General features: G+C 38.3%; 1 protein-coding gene and 1 pseudogene across 2 annotated transcripts in view; one reads left to right on the top strand and one right to left on the bottom strand.

Moving 5' to 3' along the window:
• The window catches only part of LARP1B (La ribonucleoprotein 1B), a 147476-nt gene that overhangs the window by 73403 nt on the left and 61542 nt on the right, over positions 1 to 12531 (bottom strand).
• LOC308616176 (ADP-ribosylation factor 1-like) lies at positions 9824 to 11832 on the top strand (annotated as a pseudogene). The gene has a single exon. The product of its transcript is annotated as an ADP-ribosylation factor 1-like (transcript).

Raw genomic sequence — 12531 nt, 5'->3', positions numbered from 1 at the left:
CCCTACAGTAACTTTTTAAGTTATTATTTTTTAATGCAACTGCCATTCTATTCAATGAACATATGCAGTGAAGTAATTAAGCCCTAAGATGTTAATTCACATAAAGAAAAACCCAACAAAAGGATGCATACATTTTAATAATGTCCTGACCATTAAAAGGTAAAGTATCTAGGGAATTCCCTGGCAGTCCAGTGGTTAGGACTCCGCACTTCCACTGCCGGGGGCCTGGGTTTGATCCCTGGTCGGGGAAATCCTGCAAACCATGCAGTGCGGCCAAAAAAAAAAAAAAAAAGAGAGATTAAAAGGTGAAGTATCTAAACAAGTATAGTTTCACCATATCCTCAAGGACCTAATTTTATAATTAAAGGCTTTCATGTTTTAAAAAAGCTGAGAAACACTTGACTAAATTTGAATTATTTTAAAAATCAGCCTCTTAAGAAAAAGATGACCAAGAACAGGAAGAGCCACCAAGTTAGAATCTTCATAAATTTGCTCAAGTGCTTCAAACAGTGAAACACTCGAACATTTTATAAATATGATCCTGCTACATTACTATATATATGATAAATTTACATATGCATATTATGATGTGGGGCTATGTTTAAAACCACATATGTATTTTACAAGTCGCTTAAAGGACTTTTAAGAGTATTTTGGCCATACTCAGTTTTCAACTTAAAAGGACTCTAGAACCAATTCCCAAATAATATTTAACTCCAGTGCATTAGAGAAGACACATAAGTTAGGTCTTAGACCTATCAGTGTTGAACAACTTTTCTTTACTCAAGAAACAATAATTTAAAAATTGCAAACTGTATTTTTCATAAATTATCTTTATCAGGATATTAAAAAGTACATCTGTGTTACACATCACTGCAATTCCATCAAAGAAGGAATAGGCCAGATTTTATAAACTACATAATTTACATTGTAATAGCTAACTTAAACACTATTTTTTAAGGAGATACTTTAGAAACTGATTTTTCATTTATTGACATACATTGTTTTAGTATTGAATTCTTAGTCACTCTTCAATCCACTTTCTTTGAGACACAACATTTTCATCATCACTGTTCTTCGCAACAATCACAAGGCTTTAACATTTATTTAAGAGACAGTCCACCTACTTACAGCACCAGAGGCTACTTTCTGTCCTCACCTCTCTTTTCTCCATTTTCCCCCTTCAAGTCAAGCCAACTGGTTACCTTCACTAGCTGGACTACCTATTCTGTTTTGATTTTGTACATTTCCAGATAGTGCCTAAAAACTAAGGAAAAGCTCTTGCGTGCATCAAGGGATGGAAATTCTGGTAAAAGTTATAAGGGGGCAAATTTTACAACCACTGTTTTAGCAGTGGGAAAAAAATTTTCTCTGCCACAGAAACCTGAAAAATAAATCAAGCAGAGTCCCAGGAAAAGGCAAGAAATGAGCCAGTTGTTTAGGGCTGACAAGTCTACACCTTAAATCAAACATACAAAAGAGGTTCCTAGTCTGAGCTCAACAAACAGGGGAAACATAAAGGACCTTGGGCCTGTAAACTCCACGACATCAGGGACTTGCTATTTATTTTCCTCAACACTGTACACAAGTGCCTATCACTAAGCTTGACACCTCACAGGTACTCCAATATCTGTAATGAATGAACAAAGAATGGATGACTGAATGAAAAACAAGACAGAAACTGAAGTCAAGAAGAATGCGTTCCAAAGGAAGATATTTTTTTGTGTTTTTTTTTTTTTTTGGTCAAGAGTACTGAACAAAACAGTGGGTCCTAGATTAAGTGTTTTGTTAATTATAATATAGAATATTCATTACTAGGGCCAAGTTTAAGCCTAACCCTTCTCTATAATGCCTCCCTTGACTACACCAACCCAAAACTCTCAAAATTCTTTCATCCAGGTCTTTTAAAATAATTCTGCCTTAGTGTGAACTATATGTATACAGTTTAAAAATTAATAGCTGTGAATACCACCTTTTACCACCATCTAGGTTAACAGAACACTGCCAATACCTTAAAGTTCCTTGTTTGCTTCTGCCCAATCACATTCTCTTCCTTTTCTCCAGAGGTACTGCTGTATGGATTTTAGTGAAGGTCATTTCCTAACTGTTCTTTTGTTAGCCACCTTTGAAAGTTCCCCTAAGCAATATATTTCACTTCCCGTTTTTGAACTTTATGTAAATAAAATCATATTTTAATATGATAATATAATATAATATACTACATATATTCCATGAATAACATTCACCAAATCTTTTTTAGTTTAATTTTTATTTGGGAATTTTTCTAACATATGCAAAAATAGAACAGTATACTGAAGCCCTATATATCCATTACCTAGTTTCAATTATCATCATTTTACCATTCTCTTATTTGATCTACACTGGCATTACTTTAAAAATCATCCCCATTTCTTTGTTTCTAAGCAGCTCCAGTCATGGTGCTGGTGTTACCCTTGCCTGGTTGTAGGTGGCTGTCTCTCCTGTCTGTAGAATTCTGGCCTGAAAATACCAGCTGGTACACCAAACTAAGCAGCTTCAACAGGGACATTATTTCCTCCTAATATCAGTTCAGTAACTGGATTTGGTTTTTTACTATTGTACACTTCTGGCAAAGAGGGAAAATAATAGTTCCTCAGTCTTCCTTTGTTTTTGCATTAGATTTTGATACTTCAGACTGTAAAGGGCTTTGGGGGATGATACTGATATTACCTGTGATAGCAGTAATTTTACTAAAGCAGCTGCATTGAAATTCACTTGGGTTTTCTCTCATTATCAGATTCTATTCCAAACAAGTATTCTGTAAATCCAAATGGATTACCAGTGTGCTATAGATTTATTATAGAACAACATTCTATGTTTGGTCTATATTGAAAATAGTTTAAGTTAGTCTTATCATCTAAAATATTTTAAAATGTTCTTTACATGAAAATTTATTTTGTATTTTTAAAACTTCAGGGACTTTATCTATTTTTCTAAGTCAGTTAACTACTTTTTTAAAAAAATATTTTGTATCTACTTTTGTAACTTCATCAGAATAAAACATATTGAAAGAAAAAAATCATCCCCATTTCTGTATCTATGATTAATTTATTTCACTGTTAAATACCAAACCATTATACACAAAGACACAATTTATCCATTATACTATTTTGGACATGATATGAAATTGATGCTTATTATATATCTGTGTGTATACACATACATTTAGAAATGGAATAGATGTTTCCTAGGATGCATAAATAGACAACTTTAGTAAGTAATATTAAACTGTTTACAAAGATGGTTGTAACACACAACAACACAGACGGGCCTAGTGTGTATTATGCCTAGGGAAATAAGTAAAAGAAGACAAATACTGTATATTATTACTTACAAGTGGAATCTAAAAAATAAAATAAATGAATGAATATAACAAAACAGAAACAGACTCACAGATATAGAGAACAACTAATGGTAACCAGTCGGGGGAGGGAGTGAGAAGGGGCAAGACAGGAGTAGGGGATTAAGAGGTACAAACTACTATGTATAAAATAAATAAGCTTCAAGTATATATTGTATAGCACAGGGAATATAGCCAATAATTTATAATAAATCTAAATTGAGGATAATCTATAAAAATTCTGAAGCACCAGGATGTACACCTGAAATTAATATAATATTGTAAATCAACAATACTTCAATTTTTAAAAAAAGATGGTTCTAACAATTTAATCTAGCACCAACTGTGGTATGTGAGTTCCTATTGTGCCATTCTTTACAAAGACTTAATACTGTCAGACTTTAATTTTATGATGTAACAGTTATGATCTTCTGCCTCTGCATATGATAGAGTAACTGATACAAGCCTACTTCTCCCAACGAAAACCATAAACTGATATAAAGTAACTATTTTGGCATTGGATAACTAGCAATGCAAGATCCTGATCTCTGAAAGAAGAGAAATTCACAAGGTGGACTCCACAATCACCCCAGCTCTCTTTTCTCAGTACAATTTCCTAACCACAGCACAGCAAGCTTCAGCCCAAGCAAAGAATGGCTGTCCTGCTGAGCTGGGAAGGTAGTGCTTAGCATTCAGGGAAGCTGAAGCAGTGGAATCTATAGAGCAGAACACTGAGGAAGAGGGAGCTAATTAGTGTTGGAGGGGGCAATACCCCTTGTGAGTAGGGGGTCAGACCTCTGTGAGTCCTTGGCTGAAGGCTGAGCTACATACATAGAGAATAAGACTCCCTGAGACACATCCAAAATCAACTGCAAAGGGACTGAGCTGAACAGTTATATTAAAGGTCCAATAGCATTGGGAGATGATGACATATAGACCCCATTGAGAATGGAGACCCCTTGTTAACCACTCATCAACACCCAGGGCATCCGGTGAGATAAACTTTAAAAATTAGGCCAGGCTACAGAGTAAGGCCCACACCCTACAGTAAGACCTACTCTAGATTCCCTAGCAGAGTCTAACACAAAAGCTGATAAGATGTTGAGGAGACATAGGGTTTAGAGGCTAAGCTCTACCAAGTTAGAGAGGTTTTCCACAGATCTGACCTAACAAAGAATAAAACCAAGCCCCAAAACTTTCCAAGTTGTCAGGCCAATAAAAAAAAACTCAACATTCCTCAGAGAAAGATGGCATAATCTATAAGCTCTACAGTGTAATACCTAAAATGTCTAGTAAAAAAACATTTCACATTTAATATCTAAAATGTGAAAAGAAACAGGAAGATGTAACACATAGTCAAGAAAACAACAACAACAACAACCACAACAGTCAACAGAAACTGTCTTCCTGATGTCTCAAATGTTGGATTTTGCAATAGGGACTTTAAAGCAAATACTACAGAGTTAAGTTTGATGAACTAAAGGAAAAGATGGGTCTGAATGAGTGAACAGATAGGAAATCTCAGCCAAAAAAGTAGACTACAAAAAAAATAAGTTATAGAACTGAAAACTTTGTACTTGGGTGAGCTTAAGAATAGAATGGAGATGGCAGACAAAAGCTAGTGAAAATAAAGACAGATTTGTAGACATAATTTAATGTATAAAACAGAGGGAAAATAGCCTGCGAGCCACAACCACTGAGCCCACATGCCACAACTACTGAAGCCTGTGTGCCCTAGAGCCCACATGCTGCAACTACTGAGCCACGTGCTGCAACTACTGAAGCCCACACACCTAGAGCCCATGCTCCTCACCATCACCTTGATACCAAAACCAGACAAGGATGTCACAAAGAAAGAAAACTACAGACCGATATCAATGATGAACATAGATGCAAAAATCCTCAACAAAATACTAGCAAACAGAATCCAACAGCACATTAAAAAGGATCATACAACATGATCAAGTGGGGTTTATTCCAGGAATGCAAAGATTCTTCAATATATGCAAATCAATCAATGTGATACACCATATTAACAAATTGAAGGAGAAAAACCACATGATCATCTCAATAGATGCAGAGAAAGCTTCTGACAAAATTCAACACCCATTTATGATAAAAACCCTCCAGAAAGTAGGCATAGAGGGAACATACCTCAACATAATAAAGGTCATATATGACAAACCCACAGCCAACATCGTCCTCAATGGTGAAAAACTGAAACCATTTCCACTAAGATCAGGAACAAGACAAGGTTGCCCACTCTCACCACTCTTATTCAACACAGTATTGGAAGTTTTAGCCACAGCAATCAGAGAAGAAAAGGAAATAAAAGGAATCCAAATTGGAAAAGAAGAAGTAAAGCTGTCACTTTATCGTGCAGATGACACGATACTATACATAGAGAATCCTAAACATGCTACCAGAAAACTACTAGAGCTAATCAATGAACTTGGTAAAGTAGCAGGATACAATATTAATGCACAGAAATCTCTTTCATGACTAATGATGAAAAATCTGAAAGTGAAATCAAGAAAACACTCCCATTTACCATTGCAACAAAAAGAATAAAATATCTAGGAATAAACCTACCTAAGGAGACAAAAGACCTGTATGCAGAAAATTATAAGACACTGATGAAAGAATTTAAAGATGATACAAATAGATGGAGAGATATACCATGTTCTTGAATTGGAAGAATCAACCTTGTGAAAATGACTCTACTACCCAAAGCAATCTACAGATTCAATGCAATCCCTATCAAACTACCACTGGCATTTTTCACAGAACTAGAACAAAAAATTTCACAATGTGTATGGAAACACAAAAGACCGCAAATAGCCAAAGCAATCTTGAGAACGAAAAACGGAGCTGGAGGAATCAGGCTCCCTGACTTCAGACTATACTACAAAGCTACAGTAATCAAGACAGTATGGTACTGGCACAAAAACAGAAAGATAGATCAATGGAACAGGACAGAAAGCCTAAAGATAAACCCACACACATATGGTCACCTTATCTTTGATAAAGGAGGCAGGAATGTACAGTGGAGAAAGGACAGCCTCTTCAGTAAGTGGTGCTGGGAAAACTGGACAGGGACATGTAAAAGTATGAGATTAGATCACTCCCTAACACCATACACAAAAATAAGCTCAAAATGGATTAAAGACCTAAATATAAGGCCAGAAACTATCAAACTCTTAGAGGAAAACATAGACAGAACACTCTATGACATAAATCACAGCAAGATCCTTTTTGATCCACCTCCTAGAGAAATGGAAATAAAAACAAAAATAAACAAATGGGACCTAATGAAACTTCAAAGCTTTTGCACAGCAAAGGAAACCATAAACAAGACCAAAAGACAACCCTCAGAATGGGAGAAAATATTTGCAAATGAAGAAACTGACAAAGGATTAATCTCCAAAATTTATAAGCAGCTCATGCAGCTCAATAGCAAAAAAAACAAACAACCGAATCCAAAAATGGGCAGAAGACTTAAATAGGCATTTCTCCAAAGAAGATATACAGACTGCCAACAAACACATGAAAGAATGCTCAACGTCATTAATCATTAGAGAAATGCAAATCAAAAGTACAATGAGATATCATCTCACACCAGTCAGAATGGTCATCATCAAAAAATCTAGAAACAATAAATGCTGCAGAGGGTGTGGAGAAAAGGGAACACTCTTGCACTGCTGGTGGGAATGTGAATTGGTACAGCCACTATGGAGAATAATATGGAGGTACCTGAAAAAACGACAAATAGAACTACCATATGACCCAGCAATCCCACTACTAGGCATATACCCTGAGAAAACCATAATTCAAAAAGAGTCATGTACCAAAATGTTCATTGCAGCTGTATTTACAATAGCCCGGAGATGAAAACAACTTAAGTGTCCATCATTGGATGAATGAATAAAGAAGATGTGGCACATATATACAATGGAATATTACTCAGCCATAAAAAGAAACGAAATTGAGCTATTTGTAATGAGGTGGATAGACCTAGAGTCTGTCATACAGAGTGAAGTAAGTCAGAAAGAGAAAGACAAATACCATATGGTAACACATATATATGGAATTTAAGAAAAAAAAATGTCATGAAGAACCTAGGGGTAAAACGGGAATAAAGACACAGACCTACTTGAGAATGGACTTGAGGATATGGGGAGGGGGAAGGGTAAGCTGTGACAAAGCGAGAGAGAGGCATGGACATATATACACTACCAAACGTAAGGTAGGTAGCTAGTGGGAAGCAGGCGCATAGCACAGGGAGATCAGATCGGTGCTTTGTGACTGCCTGGAGGGGTGGGATAGGGAGGGTGGGAGAGAGGGAGATGCAAGAGGGAAGGGATGTGGGAACAGATGTATATGTATAACTGATTCACTTTGTTATAAAGCAGAAACTAACACACCATTGTGAAGCAATTATACTCCAATAAAGTTGTAAAAAAAAAAAGGTTTACTGTAAAATTAATAATGAAGTGTATAATAAATAGCTTTTAAGATAAAAAAATTAAAATAAATAAATAATTAGTCAATATGGATCATTGTGCATATTTCACAATGATGAAGCAATTTATCAAGAATACATAACTACATATATATACTGTATCTCATAACAGATGCATATATATAGCATCATATATACATGCATTTAACAATAGTTACAAAATTTATATAGCAAAAACTGACAGCTCTAAAAAAAAAATTAACAGCTCTAAAGGAAGAAATAAACGAATTTCAACCACAGTTGAAGATTTTAACAGCCCTCTCTCAGTAATTTATATGAGGAAAAAAAGTCTACAGGATATATAAGATTTGAACAATGCTATCAGATCTGGCCTAACTGACATTTACAGAAAATTACACCAAAAACCTACAGATTATAAATTATTTCCAAGTATACATAAAATCCTCCACCAAGATAGTGGAACTATCTTGCTGGCTTAGTCATTTTTTTCTCTGAGCACCAACCCCATTCTAAACTTACTTCCCTTAGAAAATACGTAGGGGAATATTTTGAGGCTTAGAATGACGTCAGTCTACAATCAGTGGGCCAAATCTGGCCCGTGGTCTGTTTTATTGTACAGCCCTCTAGTTAAAAACAGCTTTTACAATAAAGGGCTACATTAAAATAAAATAAAAAAATACAAAAAACAACAACCAAAAAACCAACCATGAAACAAAGAACATGCTACAGAGACCCTAAGTAGCCTGCAAAGCAGAAAATATTTACTATCCAGCCCTGTACAGAAGAGTTTGTCAACCTCTGAAATAAGTTCCTCCAAAGAGGATATACATTTGCTTATGCCAGGCGCCTGTGATTTTAATACTCCAGAACTACTTTATATTCTTAGTTTTAGCTTTTTTCAGACTGAAGTATGAATTTGAGCTGCAAATCCATAAATGTTTGACCATCCAGTGGTTACTTCCCACCTGCCTCCATTCAGAACCAAGGCCAAGAAATGTCCTCTGAGTAAATGTCTGCTTCTGAGCTCAGTTTCTTTTCTCTGGGATTGCATATTCAGTCAATCTATGGAACAAGCATAACTTTTTTTTTGTAATTTTTTCAATAATTTAATCTAGAATTTTTAGTTATTTTCCATAAGATAGTTATCTGGGAACCTAACCATTCATACACTCACAAAGAGAACACTTGAATCAAGCTCCTTCACTTGTATTATGCTACTATAGAGGTTTACGTAACTGGGGAGAGAGCAGAAAATGTAGAACATGAAAGGATGCTCAAAGAAGGTGATATCTAACCAAATTTGAATCATGAATAAGAGTTTGTGTAGCAAAGATGTTGGGGCAAGGGGCTTCCCTGGTGGTGCAGTGGTTGAGTCCACCTGCCAATGCAGGGGGTACATGTTTGTGCCCCGGTCTGGGAAGATCCCACATGCCACGGAGCAGCTGGGCCCGTGAACCATGGCCGCTGAGCCTGCGTGTCCAAGCCTGTGCTCTGCAACGGGAGAGACCACAACAGTGAGAGGCCCACATACCGCAAAAAAAAAAAAAAGATGATGGGGCAAGAGCATTTCAAGGCTTTGGAGGAACATGCACAAAAGCTTAAAGATGCGAAGAGTATCTTTGGGAAACTCCAAGTACTTCAGTGTACAGAGAAAAAGAGCAGTGAGATGAGGCTGGAAAAGTGGAAACATGGAGATATGAAAGAATTCATGAAATATGAGAGTAACACAAACAAGACTCACTGACTAACTTGAGGCAAGAGGGATATACCCATGCCAATGTTCAGGGATCACAGACCCAATCACCAATATAGGAATCATAAACCAACTCGGGAGTTCTGTTTACTGTGAGGAGAAAAAGGAGCTAAAGAAGGGGGTTTTGAATGGAGAAATAATAAATTCAGTTTGGGGCATGTTGATTTTTAAAGAACTCTAGGACAAATATGATGAAATGTCCCAGGAGGCAGCTAGACACACTGCATCTGAAATTCAGGGTCAAAATCTAGTCTAGATATAAAAGAGTTGGGATTAAAACAACATACAGTGGTGAATAAAGTCCTGGGTAGAAACAGTGCTTAGAGAGAGCAGTTAGAGTAAGAATATAGTCTTAAGTCATAAGCCTAGGAATCTCTGACAATTAAGGAACAAACAGACAATAAATGTAAATCTAACTGAAAAAGAATGGCTACAGAAGTAGAAGGGGGACACCCCTGGTGGTCCAGTGGCTAAGACTCCGTGCTCCCAATGCAGGGGGCCCTGGTTCTATCCCTGGTTATGGAACTAAATCCCGCATGCTGCAACTAAAAAGATCACACGTGGTGGGAGCGAAACCAACGCCTGTCTCCGAGCAGCAGCTGCGCCGCGGCCGCCGAGGGTTTCTCTGGCCAGTGTTGCTCCCACCAGTCTACAGCACGGGGAATATCTTTGTAAACCTCTTCAAGGGCCTTTTTGGCAAAAAAGAAATGCACATTCTCATGGTGGGCCTAGATGCTGCGGGAAAGACCACCATCCTGTACAAACTGAAGCTGAGTGAAATCGTGCAACGTGGAAACCGTGGAATACAAGAACATCAGCTTCACTGTGTGGGACGTGGGTGGCCAGGACAAGACCCGGCCTCTGTGGCGCCACTACTTCCGGAACACACAGGGTCTCATCTTCGTGGTTGACAGCGATGACAGAGAGCATGTGAATGAGGCCCGAGAGGAGCTTATGAGGATGCTGGCAGAAGAACAAACAGGACCTCCCCAATGCCATGAATGCAGCTGAGATCACGGACAAGCTGGGTCTGCACTCTCTGTGCCACAGGAACTGGTACATTCAGGCCACCTGTGCCACCAGCGGGGACGGGCTCTATGAGGGACTGGACTGGCTGTCCAATCAGCTCCAGAACCAGAAGTGAGCTGTACTCCTCTCTCCTCCCCTCACACTCCCTCCTTCTGCCCTCTCTTTACTCTCATGTGGCAAACGTGCCCCTGTGGTGTGAGTGCCAGAAGCTGTCTCCATGGTCGGTCACAGTGTGCTTCACCATGCTGTAAATGTGCAGACGCAGCCTGCAACTGGGTTTTTATTTAATGTAAATAGTTTTTGTTTCCAATGAGGCAGTTTCTGGTACTCCTATGCAATATTACTCAGCTTTTTTTTTATTGTAAAAAGAAAATCAACCCACTGTTTAGTACTGAGAAGGGATTTTAGGCACACGGGTCATCCAGGAGTCACTGTGTCAGAAAAGCCCGATGTTCCTATTCTGGGCTTTACATCTGTGTTGAGATCCATTTTGGTGGTTGGTTTTTAACCCAAACTCAGTGCATTTTTTAAAATAGTTACAAATACAAGATAAGGAGAACACTTGAACACACAGAAGGGAGAAATGTACCTAGTGTAGGTTCTGCAGTAATGACCTGAGTCCAGTCCACCTCTGGTCTGTTTCCCGTTGGGAACGTGAAACGGGGCAGAACCAGCTATGATCCATTCTGCATGGTCACAATAGGGTCCCTGTGATTTGCTCTGTCTTGGGTCATCCCACACCCCATAGCGTTTGTGCTTGTATCTGTGCTTACATGGCTGCCCAGGAGACGGGCTGGAGGCTGCATCCACCGCTCTCGCTTGGAGGAACCCCAGCCTTTTCTTGGGTCAGCATGGGCACTTTGGTTGGAACGGTCTGGTCTGAGCGGGAGCCCTGCAGTCCGCTCGCTTGCCTGCTCCGGGCTCTCTGGGGTCTCACCAGCAGGAGCGCGAGTGGTCATCCTTGAGCCCCAGCCCCTCGGAGCCCCTGTCTACATGTGCTTTCACTCCCTCAGCCTGCAAGGGTCAGATTTGCCACCGAAAAATGATAACCTCTACTTTTTTCTTTTGTATTTTGATAAACACTGAAGAAGCTCGAGCTGTTAAACTTTATCTTGGGGAAAACCTCAGAACTGGTTTATTTGGTGTCGTGGAACCTCTTACTGCTTTCAATACACAATTAGTAATCAACTGTTCTGTATAAAAAAAAAAAAAAGATCACATGTGCTGCAACTAAAAGATCCCGCATGCCGCAACTAAGACCCATTGCAGTAAATACTTAAAAAAAAAAAAAAAGAAGAAGAAAAAGTAGAAGGAAAAGTGAGAGAATGTGGTGTAATGGAAAAGCCAAAAAGTTTCAATAAGTTAACAGCTTTAAATACTCATGACCTAGTAAGATCTAGATAGGATCTTTTCCATCATTTTTAGAAATAAATCAAGAATAATCTTGGTACTGTCCTCCATTTTCCTGCCGAATCTCTTTGGTCTAAAGCCTCCCTAGTAAAATTTCTGCAAAAGAAATGGCCTGTAGTCTCCCACTGCTCGCCAGGAATCTCTGATTTTTCTAAGAACCATTTTCTTCCATTCTACAAAAATGACTTAACTTTGTCACTCTCGACCCTTTCACCAGCCCCATAACCCTGACTCATTTCATTGAGAAAGGTAAAATCATGAGGAGGAAATTACTCTTATTTCTACCACGAAATTTACAAACCCATCTACACTCATGTTCTATTTCTTCCCTCCAGGTAAAGAACCAAAGCCTCTCTTTGAAAGGCCAATGCCTCTCTCTGTATCAACTGTTCTCAACTAGGGGTGATTTTGCCCACATAACTCTCTTCAAGGTACAGTTTTTAAAATTGTCATGGGGGTGGGGTGTTTCTGACATCT

This window comes from Mesoplodon bidens (genome assembly GCF_964165515.1).
Source record: "Mesoplodon bidens genome assembly, chromosome: 1".
Lineage (NCBI taxonomy): Eukaryota > Metazoa > Chordata > Mammalia > Artiodactyla > Ziphiidae > Mesoplodon > Mesoplodon bidens.
Note: the sequence above shows the minus strand (reverse complement) of the source record. Positions and strands in the feature narration are given on the sequence as shown.